Below are 13,010 nucleotides of genomic sequence, written 5' to 3'. Positions count from 1 at the left end.
AGTATTAATGTTGTTCATGACGTACAAAGAAGGACAAAAAATTTGCACACACAACATTGTAAAAACAATTACCCTGACCACAGCCATAAATTTGACGTCGCAGCTTATTTAAAAAAAAAAAAAAAAAAAAAAAAAGAACAATAACGTCAGTACTAGGAAGCTTTAGAGACGTCAGACACTGAAAGAACATAGTTTGCTTGTGAATAATGATGGAATAATCCGACCAGGAGCGCTTATAAACATCACTAAATTTACGCTATGAACATCCTCCCCACGCCACAGCTCCACGACGGGGGAATAACCAACGTGGACGCTGGTACCCGCGGGCTATAGAACATGCCATGCCGTGGCCGCTAGCAACAGTCGAAAGCATCCCAGGCGCACACTGGAGCGAGAGCAATTGAGAAGCAAAATATTTTTCTCCTCTATGTTGCACCACGAACCGACCGTCAAGAACTTGTCCATGAACAGCAGGCAGGTGCAAGTAGCAGGCAGAGCCGCTTCTATCAAGTGAGAAAAAGTGTGAAAAAATTGAGCATTTTTCACAACTTAGAGAATTTTTCCTTTACCTTTTATAATTGTTCTGCCTGATTCCGAAAGATCTAACTCCGTTGCCAATTCATAAATTATAACTTTTCCATCGAATTCTTTGACAGTATTAAGATTACATTCCAAAGACAATAATTTTCTTTTCTTGTTTGATGCAAATGAATCAGTTCTGCTTCGCCATAGAATCTGTCAATCAACTCCATGAATGAAACGAGTTCATAATAAACAAGTTCGAACCTGTCGTAAACCAAGCACTGTGTGGGTGAAGTGGGCAGCGCTCAAACAGATGTATCGCAAACTCCACATTCGCATAAAACCAGATACTGTAAATTGCAGTGTTACTGTACTTGGGATCACCTTAGATTTGAATGCAGTCTAAAGTGGAATGATTCCATAAACCGAAAAATGATACACTTGGATCTCATATTGACATTGTTGTTGTTACTGTTGTGAGCTTCAAAAAAATGGTTCAAATGGCTCTGAGCACTATGGGACTTAACATCTGAGGTCATCAGTCCCCTAGAACTTAGAACTACTTAAACCTAACTAATCTAAGGACATCACACACATCCATGCCCGAGGCAGGATTCGAACCTGCGACCGTAACGGTCGCGCGGTTCCAGACTGAAGCGCCTAGAACCGCTCGGCCACACCGGCCGTCTGTAAGCTTCAGTCCGAAAACAGGTTTAATGTAGATCTCCATGTTACTTCATCCTGTGCGAACATCTTTATCACCGAGTAACTACTACAACCTATATCCTTCTGAATCTGCTTATTGTATTCATCTCTTAGTCTGCCTCTACGTTTTTACCTCCTTCCAGTACTAAATTTGTGAGCCCTTGATGTCTCAGAATGTATCTTATCAACCGATCCCTTCTTTTGGTCAAGAGGTGTCACAAATTTATTTTCTCCCCAGTTCTATTCAGTACTTCCTCATTAGTTACGTGATCTATCCGAGTAATCTTCAGCGTTCTTCTGTAGCATCACATTTCAAAAGCTTCTGTTCTCTTTTTATCTATCGTCCAAGTTTCACTTCCATACGCGGCACCACTGCACACAAATATTTTCCGAAAAGACTCCCTGACATTTAAATCTGAATTCGATAGTAACAAATTTCTCTTCTTCAGAAGCGCTTTTCTTGTCATTGCAAGTCTACGTCTTACATCCGCTCTACTTACGGCCATTATTAGTTATTTTGCTGCCTAAATAACAAAACTCATCTGCTACTTTAAATGTTCCGTTTCCTAATCTAGTTCTCTCAGCATCACCTGATTTAATTCGACTGCATTCCATCATCGCGTTTTCATTTTGGTGGTGTTCATTCATATCCTCCTTTAAAGAACACTGTCCATTTTGTAAAACTGCTCTTCCAAGTCCTTTGCCGTCTCTGACTGAATTACAATTCCATCGGCAAATCTCAAATGAATAATTCATCGGATAAATTGAAAGAAATAGAGGTAGCAGCGGTAAAACACAGGTAGCGAAATGCTATTAACAACTTGCGCAGAAATCAGACGGCAGTTCTACGAGCCGAGTGACATGAAGGGAAAGCAGTGGTTCAAAGCGAGTCAGACAGGGTTGTAGCCTATCCCCGATGTGTTTCTGTACGTATACTGAACAATCAGGAAAGGAAACCAAAGAAAAATTTTGAGTAGGAATTAAAGTTCAAGGAGAGGAAATAAACACTTTGAGATTTGCCAATGACACTTTAATTCTGTGAGAGACAGAAAAGAACCTGGAAGGACAGTTGAACGGAATGGACAATGTCTTGAAAGTAGGATATAAGACGAACATCAACAAAAGCCAAACAAGAATAATGCAATGTAGTCAAATAAAATCAGGTGATGCTAAGGAAATAAGTTTAGGAAACGAGATATTTAAAGTAGTAGATGAGTTCTGCTATTTGGGCAGCAAAGAAATTAATGACGATAGAAGTAAAGAGGATGTAAAGTGTAGACTGGCAATGACAAGAAAATCATTTATAAAGGAGAGAAATTTGTCAACATCGAATATAGATTTAAGCGTTAGGACGTCCTTTTGGAAATATTTGTGTGGAATGCAGCCATGTATGGAAGTGAAACATGGACGATAAACACTTTAGATAAAAAGAGAATATAAGTTTTCGAAATGGGGTGCTACAGAAGAATACTGAAGATTAGATTGGTCGATCATGTAACCAATGAGGAAGTACTGAATAGAAATGGGGACACAAAAAATTTCTGGCACCACTTGACAAAAAGAAGGTATCGCTTGATAGGACACATATAGTATTGGAGGGAAGTTTACCTGATAAAAATCGTAGAGAAGACCAAGAGATGAATACAGTAAGCAGATTTAGAAAGATGTAAGTTGCAGTAGTTGTTCGGAGATGAATAGGCTCGCACAGGATTGAGTAGCATACATCGGGCTGAAGATCACAACAATATAACAACGACAACTCTGAAACCTTATCGTCTCTGCAGCTCTCTTCCACGTGTAAATTACTTTATGATTCTTAAACCAGATGTTAGCAATAATTAAATTATATTGTGTGAAAAGTTCTACCAGGCGGCTTCCCCTTGCACTGTTTTCCTCCAGCCTGTATTCATCTATTATTTTCCTTCTCTTCCTTTTCATACTATCGAATTTCAGTCCCCACGACTATCAAATTTTCGTCTCCCTTAAATAACTGAATAATGTGCTTTATATCATACATTTCTTCAATCTCTCCCTCATCAGGTTAGATAGTTGGCATACAAACTTGTACTACTGTGGTAGGTGTGGGCTTCGTGTCTATCTTGGCTACAATAACGCATTCCCTATGTTGTTCATCGCAGCTTACCTGCATTCCTATTTCGTAATTAATTATTACACCCATTCCTGCATAACCCCCATATGATTTTATATTTATAATCCTGTATTCACCTGACCAGAAATCCTATTCCGCTTACCAACGAACTTCACTAATTACCACTATATATAACTGCAACCTATCCATTTCTCTTTTTAAGTTTTCTAACCTACGTGCCCAATAAATGGATCTAACATTCCAGGTTTCGATCCGTAGAACGCCAGTTTTGTTTCTTCTGATGATGACTTCCTCCTGAGTACTACCCTCCCGGAGATCCGAATGGGGGACTATTTTACCTCCGGAATATTTTACCCAAGAGGATGCCATTAACATTTAACCATACAATAGAGTGCATGCATACGGGAAAAATTACGGCTGTAGTTTCTTCATGCTTTCAGCCGTTCGCAGTACCAGCACAGCACTGCCGTTTTGATTGATGTTAAAGTCCAGATCAGTCAGTCATCCACAATGTTGCCCCTGCAACTACTGAAAAGGCTGCTGCCCTCTTCAAGCACCTTACGTTTGTCTGGCCTCGCACCTACGGTACGGGTCTCAGCGTCACTGAGGCACATAATCCTCACCACCAACGGCAACGTCCATGGTTCATTTGGCTAGGATATTGACATTACCACTGATAAAATCACGAGAATTTCACTGATGGAGGAGAAAAGTGCTCTGTGCGCGACACACGTAAGCACACAATTTGTCTACATGACTTACATTAGAAACTAAAACTACAGCCCGGCGTTTACTTAATGGTGAGCTATTCATTATAATTCTTAATCATTTTTTCTATTATTCTCTTTGGTGATGTCAGTGGAGGGGAATTTATTGCTTTAGATACATATAAAATTGCCTGATTTTGATATTAACAGACTGATTTTGGACGAGAGTGATTACGGGATGGAGAGACGGCCAAAGATGCAATGAGCGCGAATACGCCGCATATCACATCGCCACTGTGTGGAAGGTTTGGGCTGCAGCAACTGAATCGACAGGGCTTCTCGGTAATGTTATTTTACAGCTTGCTAGTGCCTATCACCAAACGAGTGTTTAACAATATTACAGCAGTGCATTATTTAAACAAAACAAATACACTATTTAGAACTAGCTGACGTTGAAATATGGTTGTTCTAACGGACTGAGCTCTATGGGACTTAACATCTATGGTCATCAGTCATACCGTAGAAAACTTAAGTTTTTAATATAACATTTGGTAGTAGCAGGAGGCAGTACCAAAACAGCGATACTGACAGTCATATTGTAATCAGTCTCTGGATGGAATTCTTTGTTACATATGTGATACCATTGCTCTGCTGGAAGACTAAATATTGGTGATAAGAGAATGAAGTCTCAAAATCACGGGGGAGGGGGGTCTATACAAAGGGTGATTCTTATCAATCTTTAAACTCCTTAGCAACGTAGATGACCCTCATATAAGTCATTTAATATAAAGCGCACGTGGCCGCAAACTTCAAGAAGTACCCCTAAAGTGGATTACAAGTGTTGAGCGTGTGACATCACATCCTAAATGCGGAGGCGTATTTTCAAGCCATGTTCTAAGGGATGATTGAGCGATACAGTAATTGCATACAAGCAAATCGTACAAATTTCGAACACCTTTTGTAAAAATGATCTGTTCAGATGTAGAAGTTAAGAAATTATTGTCCTCGCTGTAACCAATTAAAAGCTGTATTTATTTTGTGTTTCTGCCCTCCCCCCCCCCCTTTTACAGACGTTATGTAGTAAAGAAAACATAGGTTATTTACGGGTAATGACGCAGTTATGAAGCTTACACTTTTTTTACTTGTGACGCAATATGGTAGGTTTCTCTTGTACTGTACTCTGCAATAAGCCAGCGGAGACTGTAAGACCAATAAATAAATTAATACCTCAATGCAAACACATAATTGTCTCACGCAATGAAAAAAATACTGCCTGCCAGACGAAAGACTTGAACCCTGAGCCCCACGCGCTGAAGTTGCGCAGGTACGGAAGAAACCAAACCGACGTGAATACTCGACTGGTGTAGCGACAGACAGGATGGCTCAACTGCTGGACGTACGGCGTGGTACGTCATCTGGTGACGTCACATGTTCAACGTTTGTCATCCACTTTTGGGGTATTTACCGACAATTGTAGCCATAATGGTCTTATATTATTACTTGCCTCAGTGTCGTCTACGTCGCTTCGGAAGTTTTTAAACATTAATAAGGATCATTCTATGTATAGCATAGAAGACTATCGTTTAACATAACATATGGTAATGTCGTGTGGTTAAGATATGCATCAAGGAGGACAATCTACACTCCTGGAAATTGAAATAAGAACACCGTGAATTCATTGTCCCAGGAAGGGGAAACTTTATTGACACATTCCTGGGGTCAGATACATCACATGATCACACTGACAGAACCACAGGCACATAGACACAGGCAACAGAGCATGCACAATGTCGGCACTAGTACAGTGTATATCCACCTTTCGCAGCAATGCAGGCTGCTATTCTCCCATGGAGACGATCGTAGAGATGCTGGATGTAGTCCTGTGGAACGGCTTGCCATGCCATTTCCACCTGGCGCCTCAGTTGGACCAGTGTTCGTGCTGGACGTGCAGACCGCGTGAGACGACGCTTCATCCAGTCCCAAACATGCTCAATGGGGGACAGATCCGGAGATCTTGCTGGCCAGGGTAGTTGACTTAAACCTTCTAGAGCACGTTGGGTGGCACGGGATACATGCGGACGTGCATTGTCCTGTTGGAACAGCAAGTTCCCTTGCCGGTCTAGGAATGGTAGAACGATGGGTTCGATGACGGTTTGGATGTACCGTGCACTATTCAGTGTCCCCTCGACGATCACCAGTGGTGTACGGCCAGTGTAGGAGATCGCTCCCCACACCATGATGCCGGGTGTTGGCCCTGTGTGCCTCGGTCGTATGCATTCCTGATTGTGGTGCTCACCTGCACGGCGCCAAACACGCATACGACCATCATTGGCACCAAGGCAGAAGCGACTCTCATCGCTGAAGACGACACGTCTCCATTCGTCCCTCCATTCACGCCTGTCGCGACACCACTGGAGGCGGGCTGCACGATGTTGGGGCGTGAGCGGAAGACGGCCTAACGGTGTGCGGGACCGTAGCCCAGCTTCATGGAGACGGTTGCGAATGGTCCTCGCCGATACCCCAGGAGCAACAGTGTCCCTAATTTGCTGGGAAGTGGCGGTGCGGTCCCCTACGGCACTGCGTAGGATCCTACGGTCTTGGCGTGCATCCGTGCGTCTCTGCGGTCCGGTCCCAGGTCGACGGGCACGTGCACCTTCCGCCGACCACTGGCGACAACATCGATGTACTGTGGAGACCTCACGCCCCACGTGTTGAGCAATTCGGCGGTACGTCCACCCGGCCTCCCGCATGCCCACTATACGCCCTCGCTCAAAGTCCGTCAACTGCACATACGGTTCACGTCCACGCTGTCGCGGCATGCTACCAGTGTTAAAGACTGCGATGGAGCTCCGTATGCCACGGCAAACTGGCTGACACTGACGGCGGCGGTGCACAAATGCTGCGCAGCTAGCGCCATTCGACGGCCAACACCGCGGTTCCTGGTGTGTCCGCTGTGCCGTGCGTGTGATCATTGCTTGTACAGCCCTCTCGCAGTGTCCGGAGCAAGTATGGTGGGTCTGACACACCGGTGTCAATGTGTTCTTTTTTCCATTTCCAGGAGTGTATTTAAACTGTAAACAAATTCACTAAGGCAAATCCACATTGTAAAGTAGGACCACTGCCGGATAACTATGTATCACAGTGTTCTATACGTAGAATTACAGAACGTGGATGGCCCCGTTAGTGTGGATAATTTCAGGGTGTATGGAGTAAGGGATGGTTTGTTGCTAATGCAGCTGTGTCAAACAGCCCAAGTACGGACTGCAGCCAGAGGCAAATCGTCTGTATACGTTTCACAACGGAAAATCCTGGAAATTAGAGGTGATACACAGGTTTACTGACAATCACTCTTTAGCTTCATTACCAAGTTCTATTTAAACCTGTGAAATAATTATATTTAACGTGCATTTGTTTTGGTAAAATAGTAAACTAAAAGGAAATTGCTTCGCCATTCCGTTTATTGGGGTCAGACACTTGCTATGTTGCCGATAGAACTAACACTTGGTAAGATGATGATACTGGGAAATATGTTTCTTACTTGTGGTTATTTATTCGCAACTACGGCAAGCAACAGCTCCAACACCTTCCCAGAGGTTTGTACTTTTTGGTATGGAAATTGTGACCCCGCGGGGTAGCCGCGTGGTCTAAGGGCGCCTTGCCACGGTTCGCGCGGCTACCCCCGTCTGAGGTTAGTCCTCCCTCTGCTATGGGCGTGTGTGTTGTCCTTAGTTTAAGTTAGATTAAGTAGTGTGTAGGCCTAGGGACCGATGACCTCAGCAGTTTGGTCCCATAGGAACCTGCCACGAATTTCCAAATGGAAATTGTCATCAAGGAAAAAGCATTTTCTGATAGCAGGCACTCTGATCATATTCCTATGCCACAGAAAGCATAGGACGGTGAGTGGATGAATGATGGAGAGGAGACAGTATTAAGCTTCGATTTATAACTATAGTGTCTAACCCTACACACACACACACACACACACACACACACACACACACACACAAAGAAAGCATGAATAGAGTTGAGAAAATTGAAAAATACAAAAACTGAGACTGACCAGGAATGAAAACCAGCAGCTTCAGGTCCATAGATGAGAACAAAATAAACATGACAAAGATCAAGGATGTGCTGTATATAGCTATCTACAAATCAAAAGTATAAATAGTCTCAAGAGGTGATGTGAAGGACCACGTGAGTCTCATAGTTTTGTAGAAAAATCCATAGGTAGAGCAAAGCTCAAGAAGTTTAGGGCCACGATTGAGACTGAGTTGCATGAAAAATGCGCACACTAAACCAGACAAGAAAAGCAATGTTAATTATATGGGAACATCTAGTGAATGTCATTGTCTCTACAACAATATATCAGAGAATGCAAAGAACATCTCTACATCACTAAACTTGAAGATATTATTGCATTTTGGTCAAAGCGTACCCACTTTCAGACTCACTGAGAATAAAGAATACATTGGAGTACTGCAATACAGAAATATATTGCAGACGGATGCCTACAGTTATATCTTCAGCATCACAAACCGTAATGTATATATTTTAAATTGATCATTTGATCATGACATCACTTCAGGTTATAACATTTAAAATTGGAGCATATACTGACAATACTGGTAAAATCGTCTCACAAGACTGGTTGGTTCATGATCTCAGCTTAAACAAACCCAGACATTCACAGGCTGGAACAGATTTGTAGCACACCCATCGAAATGTATTATAAATTTGTTCACAGCGTTCTCCTCTTGGTAACGTCAGGCACGTACACTACACTTACTTCATCGATTGTAGAGAAAACCTTTAATAAAGTCAGTCATCAGTACCTGTGTCGTATGTTGCAACATTTTCAGAATTCCATAGGCAACTATCAAATTAATAACGAGTACTGTCGCCCGGCATTTATCGGTTTAGTATAAAGGATCGTAATATAGCGCATTTTTGGAATGCTGAGAGAGAATCGACAAAATTGTAAATAGTATTACAGGAATGCGACCATTCATCAGTGAGCTTGCAGAATTTACAAGCAGGAGTGTATTTGTTACTAAAAAATTGCACAAATTCTTTAACTGAGGAGTCAAGAGCTTATAACCTGGTCATGTGAAAATGTCACTTCCAATTACGACTCCTAAAATTAGAGGACATGTTGATACTACTGACAAATACGCATTACGTGATTGTTTAGTTCATGATGTTTCCAATGTATGTTAGGTGCTCCCACACTACTGCTCTAACGTTGCAAACAGACAACAGTATATCTGAAAATGTGTTACAGTTCCGCCATAATATGCTAGTGTCAATATGCTGTCGTAAAAATACCTAAAAAGTGATAAAGAGTGATAAACCGCAAATTTTCTGCACGTCATTGTCCCAAATTCATTTGTGGGGCACTTTCACTTTGACTGTATTATGATGCAATTTCCCAATAGTGCTGCAGCAAAATTTATTGACACGGAGACTTGGCAATACGAAAAAGTAGGAGTGGCTCTCCTTCCTTATCCTCTAACATAAAAATGGCGACATTTGTGCTGTGACACTTGTCACAAACAAGCGAAATGTCATTGCATTTATCTCTTGAAAGCTTTAAGCCACGTTCATTCCAGATCTCGAATGCATATTATTAAGATGCCTAAGAAATGCGTGTACAAAATCTATGTTACTTTCGAACGAGATCTATCTGTACTAACAATGTAAATACACTTGAATTCCGCAGGACAGTTCCGGGTGAACGTAACGTCATACCACAGTCACTTGAGCTTATTTGAAGACAACGTATGCTAGCTACAAAAATTCTGCTCTGCTCATCTGAATGCTCACTCCACAGATACTCTTACTCCATGCCTGCAACGAGACCTGACATATGCGTGTGTGATGAAACGTCACTCGCAGCGCCTTTGTTTCCATTGCAACAAATACACCACATACACGCACGGATATATACACTTACGAGAGAAAACGTTCTGACGTTTAATAGCTTCTTTATCCCTCTGTGGAACGAAATATATCAGGGATCAGACAGTCTGTTGGTAAGTTGTGGATATACGTTGTATTAGAGTTAAAGCACAGTTCAAGTAATTTGCGTAAATAACAGGCCGCTGATTTGCGCACGCAATGGTGACGCCTGATAGAGACCCAGATGGCTCCATAGGATTTACATCTGGCAAATGTGGTCGCCGAGACATCAAGGTGAGCTTACTATAAAAGTCCTCAAACTGCAGTACCACGGTTCTGGCTCTGAGACAATTATACAGCAGAGAATGACATCAAGTCGGGAAGACATAAAGTATAAAGGGATGCAGAGCTTCGCAGCTGTCAGCACGTCTTCGATTACTACCATAGGTCCCATGCAAGCACAAGTGAATGTCTCCCATAGTATAATACTGCTTCCACCACCCTGTGCCCATGGCGCGCTGCACGTTTTGAGCCATCGTTCACCTCGACAGTGGTAGCAGTGGGACAAGGGGGTATTATATCACATTGCGGGTTGCCTATATCAGGGCCAAGTATACATTAAGGGCAAAACCTATTGTTCTCTTTTGTTTGACAGGCCCTTAACCTATTATTCTAAGAAGGGGATTAAGACTTCCTGGGAATAATCCATCGTTTTGATTGACAAGTCCTTAATCTGTTGTTCCCGAAACCCTTCCCCCTCCTCCCCCTCCACCTCCTCCTCCACCATCTGTCAAGGAACTCACCTCGTTATACAAGCACACTTTGGATATCAATGTGATTGACTAACTAAATCGAACAGTTAATTAAATACACATTCTGGGAAACCCACAGCCCTCCCCTCCCTTCCCCCTTCCGAAAATTTGCGAGAAAATGAAACAGACTCAGGTGATAAGTCATTTGGAGTGAAATTGATTGTAGTGTATGGAGTATTGTCTAAGTTGTTTAAACAATATTCGATACACTGCAATCGATTTCCCTCCAAATGGCTGAGTCTTTTTCCCGCCAATTACGGTAGGAAGAGGGCTGCAGAAATTCCCAGAGGGTGGATTTAATTGACTGATCGATTTAATTAATTAGTCAATCACATTGATATCAAAAGTGTGCTTGTACCAGCAAGATGAGATCCCTGAGGGATAGGGAGGAGGAGGTAAAGGGGGAAGAGTAGGAGGGGCGAGGGTTGGACAACAATAGATTAAGGACCTGTCAATCAAAAGAGAGCAAAAGGTTTGCCTCTTAATGTATACTTGCCTTTGATGTAGGCAATCAGCAATGGGTGCTGATACCTCCTCCCCCCCTTCCCCGTGATATGATCAATGGTCGAGTCCCAATAGTTGCATGCCCACTGCAATCGTAATTGCCATGTCATTGCGTCAACATGTGAACACGTAGGGGTGGTCTGCTGTGGAGCTCCATGTTCAACAATTTACGATGAACGGTGTGTTCCGAAACACTTGCACATGCACCAGCGTTGTGTTCTTTTGAAAGAAAGCAGACAATTCTCCGTAACCCCACGTTCTGTGAAGAGTCGTGGACGTCCAACCATTTAGCGCCTAGTCGTAGTTTCACTGTCCTTTTAACTCTTCCCATAGATGTTCACGACAGTAGTGTGTGAACATTCGACCAGCTTCGCCTTTTTCGAGATACTCATTCATAGGCTCTACGTAGTAATAATCTTCCCTTTGTCAAAGTCGATTATCTCAATGTAGTTCCCCATTTTCAGCTTATATCTTCGCTAGGTTAATCCCCTGTCTGTGTCTGTTCAGTTCACATACTTTTCTTACCGTGTCACATGCCTGCAGTGCGACCAGGTGGTATCCAATGTCGCACTGATCATAATGTTTAGGATTATCAGCGTACATACATCCAACACTTACACAACAGGTTAATATTTGTCTGAGACAATGGGCAACATTGTATACACGGTGAAGCGAAATTCACCCACTCGGGCTTCGCAGCGGGACTCCTCTCATGCCAGAGATAAAAAAATTTATGTCACAAAATTTTGTCCAGCGAGTGCATCTGGCACAAAAAGGACATAAATGAGTGGCAGTCTGGCAACACTGTAACCACATGTATGATAACTACCTCTATCAGCACGTATTGGTCATACTATACAGCTGGTGCAGTGGACAGAGTTTTGGGTAGCATGCAGGGGGGTCGAGTATTCGATACCTGGTTGGGGCGCTTTTTTTATTTGCTAATTTCATTCTGACATTTCATACTGTAATATACACCGTTTCTCAGGTCACATGTATCAACATTTTGTAACGCTGGACATAGCAAATACATGGTTAGACAATTAAGAAACAGATAATTGAAACAAATTACCTGTCATAGGACAGAATAACTACAAAAACAATATCAGTTTGGAGATGCTAAAGATGACAGCGCAGTATAGTAACGCAGCATCTACTTGTCATTTATACTACATGTAATATGGGGGCTCAGATGTCGCACATTAGCAACCAGTGACAATAATAATGTCCATATTAATGACTGCATGACCTTCACAACAGAATGTGTTGTCCTCAACACAACAGATGCTCAAAGGGACCTCTGTTCGCGTCCAAACATTGCGCAACCCGCTGGATCATACAGCTCTGGACCCTTCGCAGCAAAGCTGTCCACAGTAACAAGAGCAGCATGAACAGGCACTACCAATTCTCCTACATTCGTAGGTGTGGTAGAGCACACATGCTCCTTCAGGTGTCCCCACAGGAAGAAATGCAGGGGATTTAGGTCGGGTGAACGCGGTGGCCATACAACTGGACCTCCATGTCCAAGCCATTTCCCTGGAAATGTTCTGTCCAAATACTATCGCACTTTAATTCCAGAGGGTGGTGGTGCACCTTCATGTTGGAACCATATCCTCTACCGAACATATAGTGGAACATCTTCCAGCACATCAGGTAGATAGTTTGAGAGGAATCCATTATACTGCTCAGGCAACATGTATGGGGCTAAACACCTGTCGCCCAACATTTCGGCCCAGAAGTTGATACCAAAAC

Source organism: Schistocerca serialis, chromosome 1 (genome assembly GCF_023864345.2).
Source record: "Schistocerca serialis cubense isolate TAMUIC-IGC-003099 chromosome 1, iqSchSeri2.2, whole genome shotgun sequence".
Classification (NCBI taxonomy): Eukaryota; Metazoa; Arthropoda; class Insecta; order Orthoptera; family Acrididae; genus Schistocerca; species Schistocerca serialis.
This window is presented reverse-complemented; position numbering follows the sequence as displayed.